The sequence below is a fragment of the Hibiscus syriacus genome, unplaced genomic scaffold, assembly GCF_006381635.1.
Source record: "Hibiscus syriacus cultivar Baekdansim isolate YM2019G1 unplaced genomic scaffold, ASM638163v2 tig00110328_pilon, whole genome shotgun sequence".
Taxonomy (NCBI): domain Eukaryota; kingdom Viridiplantae; phylum Streptophyta; class Magnoliopsida; order Malvales; family Malvaceae; genus Hibiscus; species Hibiscus syriacus.
The window spans coordinates 1,305,402-1,316,881 of record NW_024062685.1 but is presented as its reverse complement, the minus strand read 5'-3'; the positions used below and the strand labels follow the sequence as shown (position 1 = coordinate 1,316,881).

General features: G+C 32.0%; 1 pseudogene; it reads right to left on the bottom strand.

Moving 5' to 3' along the window:
• Positions 1 to 8,345: 8,345 nt before the first annotated feature.
• On the bottom strand, positions 8,346 to 11,202 carry LOC120118824 (annotated as a pseudogene).
• Between the last annotated feature and the right edge of the window lie 278 nt (positions 11,203 to 11,480).

The window sequence follows — 11,480 nt, the reverse complement described above, 5'->3', positions numbered from 1 at the left end:
ATAAGTGACAATTTAATTTTTTTTTTTGATAAAATTAAAAATTTAAATCTTGACTTTTTAAAATACAAATAGAATTGTGAAAGGGTACTCTTGAATATCCAATAATAATCGGCCAATCTTATTTCTTACAAGTAGCATCAATAATTAAAATGATTTGATTTATTACAACATACAAGATTATTCGGAATATGTCATCATTTAGTATATTTTCCTCTTAAAAAAATAACATGTGGTTTAAATCTGCAAGTTTCAAATTTGACTATTTGTTATTCAAAATATTCACCGAAATTCAAAAGAGTATCATATTTCGAACATATTATACTTCAGCGATTCCTTTAGGAAAAGGACCGTAGAAAGACTTGAAGAATACATATTAAACATAAAACATGAAATAAATTGACATGAATAATAGTTTATAAACCAATAATTCATTCACCATCAACTCCTAAACATGCATGATATTTCATTTTATGAGCCACTGTTCATTTTCATCATCATAAATTATGCAAACAAAACTAAATCCTTCACGTTTCTACAGCTGAAATTTGATGCATCAAGCCTACCCTTACGAGCTGTTGTTTTTCTATACTTCTATACACACGGTTTTAATATTATAATAGAATGAAATATGTGTGTATTATAATCGAATGAAATAAGGCAAAACAAGGCAGCTACTGTTTTTGTCGTTATTTTAGCTAATAGATAATGCAAAATACGAAGATAACTATCTGAAACGTGACATGATTGACGATGCTAATTGTATCATTCATAGCTACTAATTTTTAGTATTTTCGGATGCACGGAAACTCAAAACATCACATAAAGTACGAACTTAATTATCTTAATGGTTAAAGGAATAATTGTTATTTTTTAAAGATTTTGAGTTTAAACATCAACGACTACAACATAAGTAATTGAGAGTTTATTATCAAATGATTGATAATATTTAAAATAAATATTAATTTATAATAAAAAATTCACATAAATAACTGCTGTTTTTGGAATAGTTTTGAGTACTGTTTTGTCAAAGATTTACCCCGAGGTTTGAGCCTTAAATAGTGACTGAAGGCAAGTGGTGATGGTGGGGCAAAGAGACGGTGGGTGGTTACTGGTCAGTCGGTCGATGGGATTAGGACTGAGAAAGACGACGTGTGCGACAAAGAGAGTAGGATGAAGTCAGGAGTGGAAAACTGGAAATTGAGTTTTCAGGTATATATCTAAGTCAGATTTTACGGCGAGGGTTCGACTTGTAAATATATGATAATTGGTGGACTTAACTCAATCTGAGATTTTTTTTAAAGAGAAATGTATGTTTATTTATTTGAGTAAATTAATCATTTTTCACTAAACTTTACTATATCTCTTATTTATTACTGTACTTTTAATTTTACAATTTTTCACTAAACTTTAAGATTACTCCTATTTGGTCACACTGAATTATTTTATATTATTACTCTATGAAGTGGCTTTTATTATCATTTAATTTAAAAATAATTAATAAAATAATATCCTTAACTCCAACCCCTTTATCGTCTTCATCCTAGACCCCACTGACGATCACCGCCTTTCCTCTTCACTGCCAACTACCGTCTTTGGAACTGGCAGTTGTTTGATCCCAAATTGTACCAACTGACTGTTTTTGACATGTTAAGCCCAAGTCTGGTGGTTATTTATGTGCAAAAACTCGTGATCCTCGACGGAAAATTTTTTATTTCCTTCGATCTTCTATTTGTGGACTTTGGAGCATACTTTGATAAAATGGAGGTCAAATTTAGACTTAGGGGGTCGAGGCTAGGGGGTGTAAACGAGTCGAGCTCGAGTATTGCTGAGCTAGACTCAACTCGAAAACTTTGAAATGAAGCTCGAAACGAACTCGAAATCCTGAACTGAAGCTCGTGAGCAGCTCGAAAAGGATCGAAAAAAAAAATCTTAAACTTAACTAGATTGAAGCCTCAAACTCAACTCGAACCTGAATCTTATATACATAAAAGTCTCACTGTATTTTAAAAAAAATCAACACATAAATGTTAATATTATTAATAATTTATTTTTTTTTAAAATAAAATCTTAATATATATATTTTCGAGCTGCTCACGAGCTTTTTGAGTCGAGTATCAAGTAGCTCGTTTCGGCTCGTTAAGAATTCGAGTTGAGCTCGAGTCGAGTTCATTCGATCCGAGTATTATCTAGCCTTGACCGAGTAGATCTCGAGTAGCGCGATCTGTCTCGTCTCATTTACAGCCCTAGTCGAGGCAAAGCGACACAAAAATCTAGGACCAAACAATCACCATCTACGAAGGTCGACAATAGTTGACGCTTCAATTTTCTCACTTTTGATAAGATTCGGAGCATGTTCCGACAAAATTGAGGCCAAGTTCAAACTTGGGGATTGAAACAAAGCGATCGATGAAATCTGGGGGTCGAACAACCATCATCTACGGCCGTCGACGATGACGTCCAATGATGACGAATAATGGACATCCACCATCTATTTTAATTTATATTTTAAATTATTTTTAATCCAAAGTAACCAGAATAAGAGCAATTCAAAAAATTAGTGAGTAAATTAAAAAAATTAAAAAAAATAATGAAAATAAGAGATCGAGTAAAATTCATTGAAGAATGATGTATTTTACCTCATTTATTTTGATGTTAACGAGCCCTATATTTTTAAACATCACTATCATTTATTGCTTCTGATATGTTTAATTTGTACTTTTTTTAATACTTTTAACAATTTTTAGTATTTTATTTTTAGATTTTATTATTTTCTTTTTCCTCAAATATTAAATAAACTCTTAAATTTTTAATCAAAATCAATTATACTCTCCAGTTTATATAAAAAAATTAATGAAGTGTGTTTGTTTCATTATCATCACATGTGATATATCGCATCAGAATGAACTGTAATATTAACACAATTAATTGTTATATTAATATTGTAATGATAACCATTGATTAAAACACGATATCTATACAATTAAATAAATTTTAGAGTAAAATTGATACAACTTAAAAAATAATAATTTTATTGACTTAGGCTTATTACAGACAAAATGACCCCTTAACTCAAATTTCCCAAATTGTGTATATAATAAATTTAACTTATTTTATTAATTTGGGTAAGTACAAGCAGGGGCGTGGCTGAGGGTGTGCAGGGTGGGCGACTACGCAGGGCCCAAAAAAATAGGGATCCCGAAATTGAATATATCTATCAGTTGTTGTCATTAAGAAGCATAAAAATAGAGACCCAAAATCGAGTATATATATCAATTGTTGCCATTAAGAAGCATAAAAATAGGAGCCCGAAATTGAATATATCTAGAAAATGCCCCTTTATAGAATTTACACATTGTCCCCGACAACCTAGCCACGGCCCTGAGTACAAGACAATAGTTGTTCAAAGATAATTCTCAATCATTTGATAGAACGCTTATATCATGGCATTGTTGGTAGTCGAACCTGAAACTTTAAGAAATAAAAACTATTCTTTTATCACCCAGGTCGTTCAGTTAATGAATTTGACTTGTATAACAAACTAACCATGTCTAATTAGACTATAGTTATAAATCTATGTGTGAAATATTATCTTAGTTTCTAAAATTTGATCATAAAGTTTAAATAACGATTCAATTTTAACCTAAATTTCTCTTAAATTTTTGTGTCGATTTTCCTTTTTTTTCTTTTCGTTTAGCTGATGGCAATACTAATCTTAAAATTGGTTGTCGACTACGGGTGATTATTATTCTTATTTTTATATTATATCCTTTGTTTCTCTCTTTTTTATTTTAAATAAAAATTTCTATCATTATGACACGTTTTTTATGTTCTTGTGGCATGTTCTTTTCTCTGCTCTTATGGCATGTTTCTTATGGCTTTTGGTACGTTTTTCGCATACCTCTATTGTCGTGTTGGTGCTCGCACAAAGATCCCACGATATTTATTTCTGGTTGGTTTTGTTGGTGATCGCGTATTGTCAGATTCCCTCTTTGATAAAAGATTGTTTGTCGATATAATCAAAATTGTGTAGCGAAGTAGTCTCCCAAATTGTTTGGTTCGCTCACCACTCCATTATTACTTCGTAAAGAATCTCTTTTGACAGATACAAGTGGTTTTATTAAGGTTATTGAATTCTGTTGATGTTGGAAATTGAATATTTTTTTATATCTTTGAATTTATTTTTATTTATGTATGCTTTTTTAGTGACAGTTATATTTCCGTACGCACAAACTTATCAGAAATTACGAATGCTAGATTTTTTATTTTTTTTTACTTTTTATACATTCCATAATTAAATTATTCAAAGCTTTGAATCAAGCTTATGCGCGTGATTCTCAAACTAAACATTGATTCCCACTAAAACAACTAAAATTCCAATTGTTTTGGGCTGGAATCAAACCACGCCTTGTTCTTGTGCACGTGCGCTGAAACTAAGTATTCTTCTAGTTTCAATTGTTTTTCTACAAATTACAATAAAACTCCAACAATTAAATAAAATATAAATCATGTATAATGGTATTATTAGTTGCGTGAATTTCTAAATACGGGATATTTTATTAATGTTTTGTTATTTTTTTTTTTACAAAATTAATGTGCAGTTTTTATATAAATATCTAAAATTTAAATATTTAATTTTAAATAGACATATTAATAGATGGATAGATATTCAAAAATTCGATTAAATTATTTATCAGTTCAAACTTGTATTAAAATATGTAATTATTTTTGCAGTTAAATAATCATTGAATCAATCCAAATTCGTTGAACCATATATTTTGTGAATTCAGGAAATGACATGTGTGGGTTAGTGGTGGGTGAGGTATCACTTTCACTCTGGGTCAAAAGCAAAACACGCTTATTCTTCTCATATCCTATTTTTAGAACCTAAACGTCAATGCCATTGCTTCAATGCCATCTTTCCTTTACCCAATTAATCAAGGGAAAATTACATTTTAGCACCCCAACTATTACTTTTGTTTCATTCTGTCTCTTGATTTTTTTTAAAGTCATACATAACGTTATGTTTTGGTTTTATTTCTGTTAAAAATTAACAGGTCTTTTTTATTTCAATGATGATGTGGCATTACCTTATGGTGACACATCAGTATCACCATTATTTTTTAACGATGAGTGATCGAAATGAAACTAAACTAAATGTTCGGTATGATTTGAGAGAAAAATATGAATGATCGAAACGGAACAGAAGTAATATTTAAAGTATAAAACATGTAGTTTACCTATTAATAGAAAAGGTGGCATGGTTGAATATTCCATTGAAATTTATCATACTGCTATTTTTGTCCGCTTGCATCTTTTGAAATTTCCTACATGTCATTCTCTACTTCTTTTTTAGGATTTATTTGCCCACCACAAGTGTTAGATATATCCGTTACACACTGAAATAAAATCTTATCATATTTTTTTTTTCAAAGTGAATCATTTCGGTCAATCTTTCCGAGTTTAGTTGCTCGCTACGGATTCTTTATCAACCGCTTATTAAACATATTCTGTAATTTAAGGCTCAATGTATATCCAAAAAAAAAACTAATAGCATAAATATTGATAAAATATGTCAACCAAATCAAATATAAAAAGTTTTCTTTTAAAAAATAGTCTAATTTAAGGTTGAAAAACAATAAAACTGGATGCGACCAAAAATATGCTAGAAAAATATAATATTTTAGGTTAAATACAATTTAAAATGTGATATTCTTTATATAATTTTCGGTTACAATCTAAAATATTATAAAAAAATAATATTTTCAGTTGACAATCGAAAATGTTAAGAAGAAAGTCACATTTTAAGTTAATTTAACCTAAAATGTTATGTTTTAATCACATTTTTATTGTGTCTATTTCTACTATTTTTTAGCTTTAAATTAATGGATTGTATTGTAAAATTACTCAATATTGACAATTGAAATAATATTACACATATGGTGGGAGTTTGGATGACATATTTCATACTTTTTTCATAAAAAATATTTATAATATTTATAAATGCATTATATGAAATAGGTACGAGACAAATATATTGTAAATGATGATAAAAAAATAATTTAAATTTTATAAATAAAAATAATTTAAATTTTATATTTATATCTTTTTCATAAATAAAACGTATTTCTATTGACTTATAACTTCAATAGACCACGTGTTCCACGTGTGAACACATGGACCTTAAGATCGCTTGTGAATGTGTTTTGGTGTGCTTGACTAGTCGAGTCGTGTTCACTTACACAGGCATCCTTCTCGATAAACCAAGTTTGAAACTTTTATAAGATTTATCAAATTATTATTATTATATATGAAATGAGATTATTGAGTCAAATTTTAATAACAGAGTTAGCTTTTATTCAATAAATTAAAATTTTAAGGTTTAACTTGAGTTATAAAATTTATTTAGTATATATTATTTAAAATTAAATATGAAATATAATTATTTATTTAATAAATATTTTTTATTTCCATTAAAGATATTTATATACATCATCTTCGTATATGATAATCACTTCAAAACATATATTTCTTAGAGATGTCTTCAAAATTTTGGGGAAATCGCGATTAATGGATGTGACTTTTGACATATATTCATGACATGCTAAGACTAAATTCATCGTCATATGATCATATTCACTTTGTCTAACAGTTTATGGGTAGTCATTACAACCCTGCATCTGGCCAACACACTAGTGACATCTATAAAACTTTCCGACCATTATCGAGATAGAATGCGACTGCAATTGAACCACTTCACCTTAACTCTTCTTTATTCTATCTCCTTATAGAGATAGAATTCATCGATAACAACCATCAATCGATTCTTCACTAATTATAATTCTACATCAAATTAAAAGAATAGAAATTTTAAAAAATAATATAGCTTGAAAATTTGTTAAATATTCTACATTAAGTGAAAAGTTATTATCTATTATTTTTTTCATTCTTTGATAATTATAACTTTAAGTTAATTTTATCTTACAAAATTTATTAAATCCATCATAAATTAAATGATAAATCATTATCTATATAATATTTTCACAATTTTTATATAAAAAATTACAAGATTGTTTTCAATTGAATTAACAAACGTATTGTGAAAATGTGTTTTTTTTTAGATTGTTATCAAACAAAACCTTATAAAAATATCATGGGCACTCGTAAATAACTTTAATTATGTATCAAAGCTAAAAATTAATTAACTTAAATTGAACAGTTTAATTTGGATGTAAGAAAATAAACAATTTCAAATTCAAATAATTGTGGAAGTGGGATGGTCATGTTATTTTTATTATAATTGCAAATATCTTTTGCAAATAAACTGTCATTTTTTAGACTTCCATCAATATTTTGAAAATAATAAATTTTTGTGATTTTTTAATTGACAAATCTAAACATTCAATTGAAAAAAATTAAATAATTTTTTTATATAATATCTAAACGTAAATAATGATGTGAGACGGATGGAACTAAAATAAGCACAAAATTATACACTGTCGCTTACTCTACCACTAACATAACTTTTAGGGTAAATTATGTAATACTATCAGTTTTGATTTATTTTTATACTTAGACTTTCATTTTATTTTCAAAATTATGCCTAAATTTAGTTTTATTTTTATTAGTACCCGATCGTTAAAAACTTTAATTTTTATTTCATTTTAGTACCCAATTCAAAATTTAACATTAAATTTTGAAAAAAAATAAAAGTTTAGGCACTAAAATAGTTTTAGTACCTAAACTGATAATTTAAGTGCTAAACACGTTAAGTTTTTAATGAAGATATATTAAAATGAAATGAAAACTGAACGTTAAGTATGATTTTGGAAAATTGAAAATTTAGATATTAAAACAAATCAAAATTATTAGTTTAGATACTAAATACGAAGTTCCCTAACTTTTATTTCTTTCCCACGGAATCCCACCTCATCAAATGTGAAATATGTATATATGTATGTATTCACTTAATTAAGTGCGAAATGGGCCGCATTCTTGCAAAATCTGTCCTACTAACATTTTATTCTTTTTGGTATTAAATTTGAACTTTTATTAAACTAAATTAATTAACAAAATAATAATAATAGTTTGTAATTTTGAATAAAAAGTTCATATATTCTGATTTTTATAATGTTTAAAAATTATAATAATTTTCTTATACATTTACTTTTCTATATTTTACCAAAATTTTTGAATATTTTATTATAAACAAAATACCAAAACCGGGGGTAATATGAAAAAGGGTCTTATATTACCACGGTCCGAATGAAGGGAAATGGGCAGATTTAACAGTTGGCGATTAAGTTAATCATAAAAGGCAAGTCTTAGACATTCAAAACTGTGGGGCATCTCATTCAAAGTTAAAAAATTTCTATGATTTGTTGTTTGCAGGAATTTTATTAGTAAACTTTCTATATTCTTACTGTAAGTTTTGCTAACAAGAAATGTAGAACTCTATGGTGAAGTAAAAGTCTGAACATACGCTAGAAGCGGGTGAGTTTGCTCAGAGTTTCACGAGCAGATACTGTTTCTTGATGATCCTCGCCACAGATCGAGTTTCTAATGAAAATGGCTTTCCGGATTAGGTCGTCTCCGATGTCGAATTGTCCCCCTTTTAGCATTAACTTGGCCCTGGTTTCCACCACGGTGGCTCTCGATAATGCCAACTCCTGCCAAAGACTCGGATTCAATTGTGCATTCGTTCGGGTAGGCCGCCAACAAAGTGTTTGTCCAACCATTTCTCGACCGGGGTAACCAATGCCTGGTCTGCCGCTTCCAAAGCATCGGTGCATAGTTGGAGGAGTTCGATAGCGGCAGTACACCGGGAGAATACCATGAATGTCCGAATAGCAAGAGGCAGAATCACTTCTTTGACAACGTATAACAGTTCGGACACCTTGAGCTCAACAACGGTAGGATCGTTATCAAATCCAAAAAACAAGAAACATACTGCCCATATATGTTCCGAGTGGTGAGATAACGACGCACGGTCGACTACGACTACAGCTTGAACCACAGCATGCAAACTCCGGTACCTCCTCTCTTCCGAGCATAAATCCTGATGAGTTTGTTGAAATGGATATAACCTTCCTTGGTACTACTCGCAATATTAAATCTTAACAACATGGAAGATGCTTCTGACTCGAATCGCTTGGAGTAATACGAAGAAAAACCGCAAGTCAAGGAACGGAATAGTTTCGCCAAAACTGGGCACTTTTATGTTTCTCAGGTATCTTGTGAGCAGCTAGGGCTAACAGGGAAACCGGAATAGCGGCAGGGGGGAAACCGGAATAGCGGCAGGGGCAAACCAACGAAACCTGGACCATTCTCGTTGCTAAGCTCCTCGGTCCGTCCGCATGATCAAATATCGAAAAACATACCTCGAAGAGTTGCAGGAGAAATATGTTTTTCCTCAATGAATGAGCCTCCCTACAGCTCCATGAAAAGTCTCTAGACGGCATCCGGTTGATGGTATCCAATAGCCGGCTCGAATTTATAGGAAGCTAGGATAAGATTGCGCCTACAATCGCTAGACCCAGAGTTAGCCTTCCAACTTTCTCTTCGATGATCCTAAGAACATCAATCTCTGCAATGGGGTAATCTTTTATACTCCCCTGCATTAATGACATCGCCTCGACTCCGGACAAGTATGAGAGTTTCAAAGGTTCTAAATTCATCAAACGGGGAAGGCGAGTTGATATTAGTATGTAAGACTCTCCCCCAAAACGAGGAAGAAGATCCATTACGAGCTTCCGATCCCACCAATCCTTTTCACTCTCCAAATATCAATCACACCAGAAAAGATATGTTTCTCATTAGCTCTTTCCGGACTCGAGAAATGGCTGCCTCTTCTTGCTCTTCAAAGCTTGTCATCCGCCTTTTGTCTATGCAGTTTCTAACCCCGATATCGACATCAAGAAAACGACCAGAGGTTTAGATAATTCTGCCTAATGTAGCAGCTTTCCCCACCTATCCATAGAACCATCTTATACCTCTGGTGATATCTATAGGCAAATTCCAGAAGCTCGATTTTCCCTGTTCCGGAGTCCCCTGTGACACAGGCAATGCCCTTTCCGTAGAATTTCGTTGATCTCTTTCTTCGTGCATTCCGTCCACTTCTGTGTCTTTGGCACTGCTGCCTGTTGGTGCTTTGCATCTCGATCTCCTTTTCCGATTCCTTCCAAATGACCGGTTCTTTACCCTTTTGGCTACCACTCCCACTGTCGTACCCTGCGTCTTTCGTCTAATGAACTGCTCTTACTCCACCCGATTGTCAAATTCTTTCTCTTCGGACTAGCCTTGATCTCAAATAACCTCTTTCGGATTCTCCAGAAATGTCACCAAATAGTATAAATTCTAGCTCGGACAATTCTTTCTTCCTGCCAACGAAGTTTTCATTTCGAGGGAACGGGAACTCCTCTTTGTCTACCTTTTCTATCCACTTTGTCAATCGATCTATGACACTTCGCCTTCCTAACCGCATCGCCAAAAGCGTCACAGCTCGTAATATACAGTCTCTCCAACAACCATCTGGAGCTTCCAGTTTCCATTCATTGGCTCGAACGAGGCCATGAACGGCTTCCTTCCACTCCTTCTCCAATCCTCCATACGAACCCCATAACTCGCCTCCGTTTTTCCCCATTGTTCTCCCCTTTTCTCGACGATGTCCCGGACAAGACAATCACCCGGATTCAGATCAAAATTTATCGGGACCAAGTTTTTCTTGCTCAAAAAAAAAATCTAAGCTCCTCGATAGTATACGGATTCCTGAACGACTTCCTAGTTAGAATCACAACTCCAAAGGAAGAAACATACATTGCCCTCCCATGTCTGCTTACCGGAGTTCCTATATCGAGCTCTATCGGATACAAAGCAACTCATACCTTGTATTTCCAGTTCAGCACGGAGCCAATTCGCAAACCTCGATAAGGAAGGCTTTGGACCATGCATACCGATATAAACATCGTAACTTCTCTGCCAGCGAGATGATAACGATATCGGAGCAGGGGAAAACAACATATCATGGCTTCTTGTCTGCTTTCTGTGCTTCTCTATAGTGCCAGAATAACCATTGTCCTGCTCATGGCCATAACTTGATGACAGGTTATAGGAATCCAGGAAATCACTCGAAACACCAGCAGCCGCTGTTAATGACGTATCCCAAACCGGAAATCCAACGTTCACAAGGCCTTCAGGATCTAACATTAGGCAGAATTATCTAAACCTCTGGTCGTTTCTAAGGATGTTCAATTAGGATGTTCAATTTATTTTACCGATATTTTACTAGAATAAGGATGTTCAATTTTTTAAATATCTCGAGACGAGACCTTAGATTCGATCTAACAGTCTTTCTCGATGAATTAACAGAACATGATATTTTTCCCGATTCCTAAATTTTAAAATGAATTCGATTTAATTCGTGTCACTAAATTGATAGACTTTCATTTTAAAATTACCAAAAGTAACTTTCTTATTTGTTAAGA